This window comes from Melitaea cinxia, chromosome 5 (genome assembly GCF_905220565.1).
Source record: "Melitaea cinxia chromosome 5, ilMelCinx1.1, whole genome shotgun sequence".
In the NCBI taxonomy this organism is placed as follows: Eukaryota; Metazoa; Arthropoda; class Insecta; order Lepidoptera; family Nymphalidae; genus Melitaea; species Melitaea cinxia.
Window position 1 is genome coordinate 17,789,565 of NC_059398.1, and position 12,376 is coordinate 17,801,940.

Consider the following 12,376-nt stretch of genomic DNA (forward strand, 5'->3'; position numbering starts at 1 on the left):
ATTGCTTGATCGTGTCGTCGTCGTGTAGGTAAACTTTGTCGTGATGAATATACACGTTATTTACATAATACTATCGCCATAGCAGTATCAACGGCTGTGTGGCTACAACAGTAAAGAATATAGTCACGCCCTCTCTTCTCGTGGTTGTCGTAAGAGGTGACTGAGGGATAACACAGTTCCACTACCACCTTGGAACTTAAAAAGCCGGCCGATGGCGGGATAACCATCCAACTGCTGGTTTTGAAATACACGGGCCGAAGACGGGCAGCAGCGTCTTCGGTGCGATAAAGCCAACCCTTGCGGTGACCAACCCGCCTGCCCAGCGTGGTGACTATGGGCAACACACATTAGTTCACGCAATTTTTGATGCGAGCTTGTGGAGGCCTATGTCCAGCAGTGGACTGCGATATGTTGAAGAGAACAGCATCAACATTACAAAATTATTCGTTAATTTCAAACGATTTAGCTTCTGTAGAGAAGAGTTGGCGCTGTTTATTAAATTTTATTTAAAACTGATATAAGTATTAAGACATACTATGAATTAGAGAATCTCTCAAAAATAATCTTTTAACCAATCAAAGAAATCACAGAAAATATAAAAACTTAAAACCCGAAACAAGCCATTTTTTAATAATAGAACATAATTCAAATCGCTCGGTAGCTGCGGGGTATTCTTATCTTTTCTTTATATCCTTAAATCCATTGTCCGGGGTCTAATCAATCATCTCAGCGGTCCCTTCAACACCTACTAAAATAATGCACGGTATAACACGTACAGTGATAAAACTTTACCCACATTTCGCGTTAATTATTTTCGTTGCTCGAGTAACGTTGCATTTTCCCCATCGGGTATTATAATTTTGTGCTTCTACCTTAAATCCACTTGTCGGACGGTTGGATTAAATATAACTTGATATGAATGAATGTACTTAAGGAAAAATGAACATTAATAAAAGGTAAAAATAAAATCACGTCTGAGAAATTGTTTACAAGGACTGCATAATAAATATAACTTACATGTTTTTACACAGAATCGACTAGGTTACTTTTGAACATAATACATCTAAATATCTACAAAAAAAATTCTTCGTTTATTCAAGGATTTTTTTATAGTTATTATTTAATTTTCTCACACACAGAGTAGATCTAATAGTCAAGGATTACAAAACAATGTTGGTACAAAAAAAATTGAATTCATTAAAGAAATCTATAATTTTCAAGATGATTGAAAAAGAAGAAAGAAAAGAGAGAATTGATTCAAAAAGAGAATTATCTTTATTGTTTTTCAACACTCATACAAACACATACTTCACGTGACTCAACAACAACAACAACAACCGCTCTGGTGATGTGGCACATGTAGTCGCCTAAAACACCGACGGTTGGCGTGTACGATTCCCGCTCGGAATGGATATTTCTGTTTGCACAAATATTTCCAATTTGGATGTCTGTTCTTGTGGATCTCCCCTACCTTGCCCATTAAGTCAGTCCCCCCCCCCTCGTCAATCCCGGTTATTATCATAAATACGATCGTTACTCATGGTAACATATTTGCAAACTGGCAGTGAAGCAGCGTTGTGGATTATACTTCAATCCTCCTACTACATGGAGAAAGAGGCCTATGCCCAGCAATGGGATGTTATAGGCTAAATCATGATCACGTGACTAATTTTCTTTTTTCCTTTCGACTTATACTTATTTTACTTTTTATACAAAAATTTTATTAAATAAGATTTCCCGTAATACAAACTAACTAGCCCTGATTGTATTTTTACAAAATTTAGTCAGCATATGAGACATAAAAGAGAGGGAAGCGTGACTTTGACATACAAGTTCTTATTAAAAGCAATTGGATTATATTTTATGGTGCATAACGAGTATATACAACTCCACTAGTGTCACATATGATAGAGAAGACACTAACAAAATTGATAGGTATGGTCGAGATTACAACCTTCACTAAATTTCAAAACCAACTGAATAAAAAGTTTTAAAAACGTTTCAAAACAAACAACGCCATCTATAAATTACAAACGTGAACTACGAATGCGGAAATATAAACAGGAAAGTGAGCTATTGATAACGTGTTCAGTAAATGAAGCTTGAACCGCACGTTGTTCACAACAATGCTTGTCAGAACTTTGAAAAAGTAAATAGTATTGCTATTAATGAACTGCATTATTAATATCATGTATTTTCCACATTTCCCACAATAACTCTGACATAGTGGTGCGTGTGCAGGCAGTTTTTGGGTTTGATACCAGCACGGGATGGATATGGATATTTGTAATTGTACAGATATTGCTTTCGATTTGGATATCTGTCTTTGTGAGTCTCCCCACCGTGTTCAGTCCCGGTTGTTATCATATACACCTTATAGCGGTTGTCCCTCTTAGTAGAAAATATATCCGCAAATCGAGTAAGAGCGAGCAGCGTGGTGGGTTAAGCTGCGATCCTTCTCATACATGGATAAAAAGACCTATGCCCAGAGATATATATATATCGGCTGATATTTTTTCGTTTTTTTTTTTCATATAAAGTACTGGTGATTATGGAAAGTAAAGGGTCTTATGATACAATTTTGGAATCCAAGAAATTTGTATAAGAGATAGAACAAAAAGATAGAGATTAAAAAAATCATACTGCCAAAATTAATTAAAAAAGCCTTGTCTACGAATCCACTTATTTTTACTTAATTACAACATAATAAAGCTAAAAAGATTGCCTTACGCGTGTCGTTCTTTGATCTCGAATTGTACGTGTCACGGAGGCGGGAAATCTATAATCTATAATAATATATATAAAAGCGAAAGGTCACTCACTCATCAAGAAATCTCCGAAACTATAACACATACAAACTTGAAATGTGGCAGGTAGGCTCCTTACAAGACGTAGGCATCCGCTAAGAACGGATTTTACGAAACTCGACCCCTAAGGGGGTAAAACGGGGGGTGGAAGTTTGTACGAAAGTCCTATGTTTTTAAAGTAAGAGACTTGAAATTTAAAATGTATGCTCTATAGGTGGTGGAAAGGTGTCCAAATAATGTATCTTTAGAAATAAACTCCCTTTTGGGGTTAAAACGGGGGATGGTAGGTTAACTCACTTATTACGAAATCTCCGAAACTATAACACCTACAAGCTTACAATTTGGCAAATAGGCTTCTTATAGGGCATAAACATCTACTAAGAACAGATTTAATAAAACTCGACCCCTAAGGGGATAAAACGGGGTTTGGAAGTTTGTATGAAAGTCCTATGTTTTTGAAGTAAGAGACTTGAAATTTAAAATGTATGCTCTATAGATAGTGAGGAGGTGTCCAAATAATCTATCTTTAGAAATAAACTCCCTTTTGGGGTTAAAACGGGGGATGGCAGGTTGACTCACTCATCACGAAATCTCCGAAACTATAACACCTACAAACTTGAAATTTGGCAGAAAGGCTCCTTATAGGGCGTAGACATCCGCTAAGAGCAGATTTTACTAAATTCGACCCCTAAGGGGGTACAACGGGGATTGGAAGTTTGATGAATTTTCATGCGGTTTTACCATAGGAGAGAGGGCTCCACCATTGGCAAGAGGAAGGTTTAAGAAACGGCTAAGCCGATTTTTCATTGGAAGTTTTCCGGGAAAACTTTGTGACACACTAATTCAACGCGGGCGAAGCCGCGGGCACAGCTAGTTAACCATAAATGTGGGTGTCAACGTGGTTTAGTGAATTATGTTACATTATTTTAATGTTGCCATTTAAAAAGTTTCCTAATAAACAACCTCTATTTAAGTCTGAGAAAATTTAGCATATTATTTTTACTTTCTAATTTTCGAGAAAAATTGCAAATGAAATAATCATAATTATATCTTAATACGCTAAGGTTAAGATGTTTGGCTCCCTTTTTAGAAAAAACTTCACAATTATTGCGAATAAATTATTTATCATTTTATAGATAATTTTTAGAAAACTAAAAAATTTATTATTGCTTTTGCTTTCGTAAGCCAATTTATTATTAAAATGATATATATAACGGTTTTAATTCTTCAATATGATTTACGGTTGGTAAATTTTTTGTTCAATATCAGACAATTTTGTCCTCAAATCAACGCAGGTGAAATCGCTAGTATACTTATAAACGAAAATTAAAAATGAAATCACTTACGACATTTGAGTACAAATGACATGCTAAAATAAGAGTAATAACTTTGAGTATCAAAAAAATTCATAAAAATAAAATATTTAAAAAATAATTCAAAAATTGAAGGAACGAAATAAACCAAATTAAAATATATAAATATTTTAAAAGTTCTAAAATAGAAAATATTTCAGACAAATCTTTTTTTTTTTTCGAATACAATAAAGCAATCTAAGGCGCTTACAGTCAAAAAAGTATTTAATGTTTTCAACGTCAATAAAAAACTAACCTACCAAATATTTCACATAAAACTCCGCAAATAAGAACAGAGAACAATAGAAATGGCATTTATTATGATTAAGTGCTCCATACTGAACCGCTACACTGAATTCAATAACAAAAAATATACATTAATATATGAAAAATTGTTTTATATGCTTTTGTTTATCTATAACGATTTTACATAGATATCTTATCTATGGTCCATTTTTTTACGATTTTAGGTTTCAACACAAAAGTAAATTAGTAACATGATGATGATGATGATATCCTGCTAGTACTCCTAACTACTGCACATGTATTTTGAATGCATGCGTAGTATATATAGCATGGCAAAGTAAATTCGTAATTGCGCACACAAATACGCGGTTTTAGAAACGTTTAGTCTATAAATATCTACCTCATCATTGTTATATACATGCACTGGTGGTTACACACGCGGTGATTTGAGTAAAAAAATAGCCGTTCTCGATAAATGGGTTATCCAACGCAAATAGAATTATTCAATTTCTCGAGATTCATTTCATGAGATTAGCGCGTTTAAGCAAACAAACAAACTTTTCTGCTATATTATCCTTCTCATCCATCTCATCACATACTTCCGTCCTTTTAAATAATTTTTGGCATACTTTAAAATGAATCACTCACAAATTTAAAAAAATGAGTTTGCATACAATTTCACAGAGAGTGATGTTAAAAGGTGTATTATATAACAACAGTCTGCCTCAATAAAATGTTCTAAAACAGCATCTTTACATCATATAGAAGAACAACAATAACCAATTTTGAACAATCCGTCACAACGTAACTCAAGACAAACATCAACTAAACTAAAATTTCCGCTGTCATTTCTTTAACATCATACACTCTGTGTACGTTTGTGTATGCGTAAGCATTAGAAAACGTACACATTCGTTTCGTGAACACACAAAGAATCAATCTATCAACGTCCGAAGGCTTTTGTACCGTCTTGATTTACAGCCGGCATCGGCTTCTTTACGAGAAACAAAAAAATGACTTACTGGCTTTCCTCTCGCCTAAGCTAGACTCCATTAGACAGCTGCATTATTGAAAATAAATCCTGAAACAAATGACAAGGCATTACTATTGTGTTTTATAAACCAATATTTCATCAATTTTACTTGTTTGACGTAATGTTATGGTTGTACTGTATTATAATAATCTGTGACAACTCTTAAATTAAAAAAAAGAATGAAATGTTTAAGACACTTCAAGAAACGTTCGTTTTCAATTCAACTGACTTTTCTTTTTTTTATTGTATGTTACCTCATAACTTTTTACTGAGTGGATCGATTTCAATGATTCCTTTTAATCGAAAGATGGTGTTTATTAAGTGGGCCCATTAAAATTAAATTAAGATCTGATAATACTTTTTGAGGTATCTATCGAGCATATTTACTTGATTAAATTTTTTCGTCTACGTCGTCGGTTTTCTTTTATTAGCAAACACAATTATATTTTTTATAAAATTGTTCAAAACGTTTACACAAATATTGTTTCAATATCGTTGTATGTAAAAGTTGTCCAACGCTCGATAGATGGCGTGCGGATCAACATAGATCGCGCTAATACTTTGTTTACGCGTCATAGTATGTAAGATTAATAATTTAAATAAACGAGCTCTTGATCGTCGGTGTTGGTGGTCAATACGTAGAACAGAATACTGTCACAACTACTTCAAAAGTTGACCCCCCAGCCGCACGTCAGGTGCAATACAAAAATATAATATCTATCACTAACACACTAGACGAAATTCGTACTGAATGTTTTTTTGAATTATATATATATATATATATATATATATATATATATATATATATATATATATTAGGGATGGGCAAATGAAAAAAATAAATCGATATACATCGTATCGATATTTTTAAAAAATATCGATATATACTGATTAAAAAATATCGATATTTCGATATATCGATATTTTTACTACAAATTGCAATTACTATATATATATACATATATATATATATATATATATATATATAGTTTAAAAATATCCATATATATACTGAATAAAAAAATTCGATATTTCGATATCTCGATATTTTTGTGCAAATTGCAATAACCTGAAAGAATTGTTAAAATATTTGAACGGGAAAAAATTAATACATATTTGGCAAGTATATTAATTTTATTACATATTATTACAATGAACACTTAAGTATTATGATAACAATGAAGAATATATATTATTGTATATATGAATTACATATTATTACTAGCTGCTGTGCCCGCGACTTCGTCCGCGTAGAAGTTATTGTTTAGTTCGCAGTTATAAAAAAAAATCTGAAATAAAAGTAGCCTAAGTCACACCTTATTACCCCAGCTATCTCCTAGTGAAAGTCCCGTCAAAATCAGTCCAGCTTAATGAACATTTACGCACACGTTACACCATAGATTAGCATTAGATTCACACTTTGGTCTTTGATCACACTCAAATTTAGTCTAAAGAAACTACCCATAGACATGTTTTTTGGTTGCGTTCACAAACTTCAGAGGGATATAGACAGCACTAATATTAAAACTCGCGCGCTCTGTTTTATATTCATTTACAGATAAAACGGACCATATGTTGCAATAAAAGTAGAATACATAATTCATTTAAAATATAATATAGTTTAAAAAAAAATATCGACTTCGATATTCAAAAATAAATATCGATTATCGATATTTTGAAATTAAAAATATCGCCGATATTTATCGATATGTTTTTGAAAAAATATCGATATTTCGATATATCGATATTTGATGCCCTTCCCTAATATATATATTTACTTTATTATATGCAAACTATGTTTTGTAAATAATGAACACAGAAAAAAAATTACCCAATTTAATTGTACAACTTTTTAACGACTCAATTTTTACTTATATTGCGACGCTAACGCATAGTGTTATTTTGTGGCGGACCAAGTTATAACCTTTTTCTTTTAACACAATTTATATCATTATTGATGAAGATTTATGAAGAAACATCATGTGACTTGCTACAGTAGATAGTCACAATAATGTGTGGCATACAAAAACTATCAAATTTATTTTAAATACGTTTTTACGTCAAACTTTCGCTCATATAAACTAAGAATAATTCTATAAAAGGAACGAATCTTAAACATGAAAAACCGAATGAAATATGAAATTAATACAAGAAAAACTAAAGCACTACCACACTTTAACCTCTGCTCCACATGAAACCCGGATGAGATACGATACACATTTACGAGGTCCTTAACAAAACTAGCATTTAACGCCCATAAAAATTTGTTTCATTGCTATTTTAGTGAACGTAAAAATTTAGTTTTACGACTTGTTCGCTTCGTGCCTTCCCCGCTCGAGAGTTCCTCGCGAAATGATGGTATGAATGATTGACAATGTTTGCGATGATCGTTACAAGGAAATATAAATTAAAGAATTAATTGAGGATGTCGTAACTGTGCTGAATAAAAGTCTGTAATGTCCACATTACACGCCAATTGCTCAGCCTTCTTTCTGAAGAATATGAGACTAACTTAGGTAAAATCTTAGTCAGGTTTCTCATTAAGCAATTATTTACGACGTAGTAATTGTACGGGAGTGAAAGAGATTTTAATTATTGTTAGGTCATGGCCTAACATTCTCTAGTTTATAGGAGAGGAAAAGAAAATCGACTTAGTTTTTCACGCTGCAGTTTTCTAGACAATTTCCCTACCATGAGTAACAACCGTAATCAAATTTTTATGAGAGCAACAGAGACTAAATGACGTGCTCTCAGGGGCAAAGTCGACTCTACAAAGTACAATACTCACAAACTAATACTCCTACCAGACCTACTGCTTGCACAAATATATTTATCCGACTGTGCATCGAATTAGCGTTATTTAGCTTTAATGATACGTTTTTCACCACTATTTCAGAACGATGTGAATAAAAAGATTTTTCTGTTCTCTAATTTCTGTTCCTCGTTAGCCAGCTATTATCAAGATTTCAGAAAGAGCAATTTATTAAAACATTGTGTGTATCTTCAGCACGAACTATCGATAAATTCAATGAGCATCTTTCACGTACTTCTTAATGAGAAAACATTAACAATCTCGGATAGTAAATATGAACTTATTTATTGAAAAATTCGCTAGTTTTAATTAAATATTTATTTTATACTAGTCATCGCATAGTTGTCGAAATTCAATCATAATTAATTTAAATTATAAGTTTGAACTTATTATTTTTTTTTATAAAAAAAAAAAAAAAAAAGTTTGAACATTATTAAGGTTCTGCTGTTAAAGTCTATACTTCTATAATAATAAACAAAAGAGTATATATACGTGTGTGTGTCAAATACATTGTAGTGTGTGTCATGTTTTTTTTTTTTTATTGATTTAATATATTTTTTATGCATAATTGAAAAAAAAATATTAGTATTCTGCACTCCTCTATATAAACTACAAGTGTACGAAACATACTCCTTCGTCTGCGCAGTATTCGTAAAAAGGGGTACAAAGTTTTTGCTTCACGTACTAATATATAGATTATATAAAGTAAATTTTGGACAGAATATGACAACAAGCTAATTAGTATACTATTCTGTTGATAAATTTTATATTTTAAAAATTATACTGGCCAATACGTAAACCGGAATCATAAAAATTGAAACATGATTTCTGAGTAACTAGAATGTCAAGAAAACCTTAATTCCTTCAAAACATTAGTCAGGATGATAAAGGCAACGTTTTTGTAACCGACTTCGAAATGGAGGAGGTTCTCGATTCGGTTGGTATAATTTTTTATATATGTACACCGATTACGCCGAGATTTCAGATCCGGTATACGATATTCTTTTGTCGACATACAACGATAATAGTTACCATTTGACTCCATAAAAATTATATTCAGTTTGCCACAGTAATTTTTATTTTCGCAGCATTTTTGATAACTTGGACGATGTATATTTAACGATACTTTGTTGTACGACTTTTTTAAGGGGTTAACAATGAAACCTACTACAGTTTACCTGATTTAATCTAGAAAAGTCCTACTATAGTTTACATAATTGTGTTTGCTCGCAAACGAAAAAAAACGACTTCAATTACATCGACAAGTAATACAACGTAAGTAGACGAAAAAAATTAACAAACGCACTAGTCGTCACTACGATTTTCGACGGTTTCCCTCAATTTCTTTGCAATTCCGTCACCAGATCCTGGTTTTCTTATCATGGTACCACACTTGGGATATCTTCTTTCCAGCAAAAAAAGAATTATCAAAATTGGTTCACAAACGAAGAAGTTATCCCCGAACATACATAAAATATATATATGCGGTCGAATTGAGTAACCTCCTCCTTTTTTGAAATCGTTTAAAACCCCAGCCTATTTAAGACACTTAAATGTAATAAAGACTTAATAAAGTTTAATTTGAAACTACCTTAAATAAAATCCTACACAATAACAATATACCTATTATTTAAGTTTGTTAATTGCTTGCTTTAAACTGTAATATCCCACTGCTGGGCATAGGCCTCTTTCCCCATGTTGGAGAGGGATCAGAGCTATAGAGGATAATAATTCATTACTAGGCCTTATATTTACTTTCATGTAAAGATAATTTATTTTTAGCTAATAATGTAAATACTGATGACTTACATAGACCAAGTACTACAGAATCTATTTGTGCTAATAAATGGGGATCTGGTTTTTTTGTTCGGCTCTACTGCGAAAACTACTGAACAGATCGGAATAATACTTATACCACAAGATGCAGCATGTTTCGAAGAAGCTTTCAGTATATGATATGTTGGTGACTACTTATCGTGTAAAATAATATGGACAGACAGAGATCTCTAGTTGTTCTATAAATAGAAAAAGTCACAGTTAAATTAGCGAATTGAGCTGACAACAAAGTTAAAAAAAACATCAGTCCTCCCGTGACCATGGTTGCTGTAAAGTATCCGAAACGTCGGGAATCAAAAGTTAACAATAAACCGCGATAAAATCCGAAAAAAGTGTTTTATTAAATCATTTATTATTAATGAAATATAATTGGTTGTAAAAGGGGAAAATGTAAAAAGGTTAATTTTAAAAATAAATGGAAAATGATTTATATCTTAAAAACAATTGCTCCGGGCTGTATTATTTCAGTTGGCGAGCGCTTGATTGATGACTTCCTTAGCAATGAGTTCGGTAAAATGGATATGACATTGTTGAAAAACTCCAATATTGAACGGCAGGTTTCCATTTCGATTAATGTATATTTTTTTACATAATCTGTAACCCGACGGAAACGGAAAACTGGAAATACTAATATCATATTATATAAATAAATATTTACATCATACACACACGGTCATCTGTTCCAAAAGTAAGCAACTTAATGCTTGTGTTATATATATGATACATCACCAAATTGCTTATGATGAATGCAATATTAAAATTTAAAGTACAATTTAAATTTGCATTACTCAGATATCGAGAATTATTCAATAAAAGATCAGTCATATTCCTATTTACGGAAATAAATAATTGGACGATATCTTATAGAAGGCGTATTGAGATATGTGTTGATAGAAAACGAGGGAATCTGAAGACTATTTATATTTAATAAGAATCACTCAGCTTTTATACATTTGTTAGATTTTTATATATCACTAGCTAACCCTGCAAACGTTGTTATGCAATATATGTCATTAACCTCCTTAATCCCCCCCATTATAACTTAGGGTCATGAAAACTAGATATCGGCCGATTCTCAGACCTACCCGATATCATCATTACAGCCTATACAGTCCACTGCTGAACATAGGCCTCCACAAGTTTACGCCAAAAAATAACGTGAACTCATGTGTTTTGCCCATAGTCACCACGCTGGGCAGGCGGGTTGGTGACCGCAGTACTGGCTTTGTCGGACCGAAGACGCTGCTGCCCGTCTTCGGCTCGTGTATTTCAAAGCCAGCAGTTGGATGGTTATCCCGCCATCGGTCGGCTTCTTAAGTTCCAAGGTGGTTGTGGAACCTTGTTATCCCTTAGTCGCCTCTTACGACACCCACGGGAAGAGAGGGGGTGGCTAAATTCTTTAGTGCCGTAGCCACATAGCACTACCCGATATGCACACAAAATTTCATAAAAATCGGTCCAACCATTTCGGAGGAGTATGGTACTTAACATTGTGACACGATAATTTTATATATAGACTCAGATTTTTTTTATTTAATTGTGCAAAAAGTTTGCTGTTGTTAAACCCGAATTGGGATTCCGAGAGTCCGGGTCCCGAGCCCTCCTCCAGGTGCTGAACGAGCCGGGAAGCCACTATTCTCTCCAATAGTTTCCCAGCTTCGTTCAGCAATACCACCGGTTGCATCGACGAAGCCGAGTCCGGGGTCCGCCCTGCCTTAGGAAGTAGGCAAAGCCGACCCTCCTTCCAGGCCCCCGGGAACTGGCCAGACCGCAGGCAGTGGTCAAACAGTTCCCGGAGGCTATCGCCGAGGTGCCCGAGAGCGATCCCAAGTACTCTCCCGTGCACCCCGTCTGGACCCGGCGCCCTCTTCTTACTCTGAAGGCGGGACAGAGCTGCCTCCATTTCAGCCACTGTGACGGGTGGCGGAACACTCTCCTCCTCGTCCGGCGTCTGCCGAGCCATCCTGGGGGGCATGAAACCCTCGGGTTCGTCGGGAAAGAGTTCCCCGACGATCCTTCCCAGTTGCTCCGGCTGGAGCGTTTCGCTGATGGGGGCCGACTGGGCGCGGAGCTTGTTCCGCGCACATTTATACGGTCGGCCCCAGGGGTCTCTCTCTAGACCCCCAATTAACTCCAGCCAGGCCTCCTCCTTGGCTCGGCATATGGCCTGCTGCAGGATCTTCCTTTTCTCCACGTAGATCCTGCGCAGCCTGTCGTCCCTGTCCACGTCCTGGGGGCGTCTCCGCCTGCTCCGAGTATATTGCTTCCTGGCCCCGTTGCAGGCGGCCCG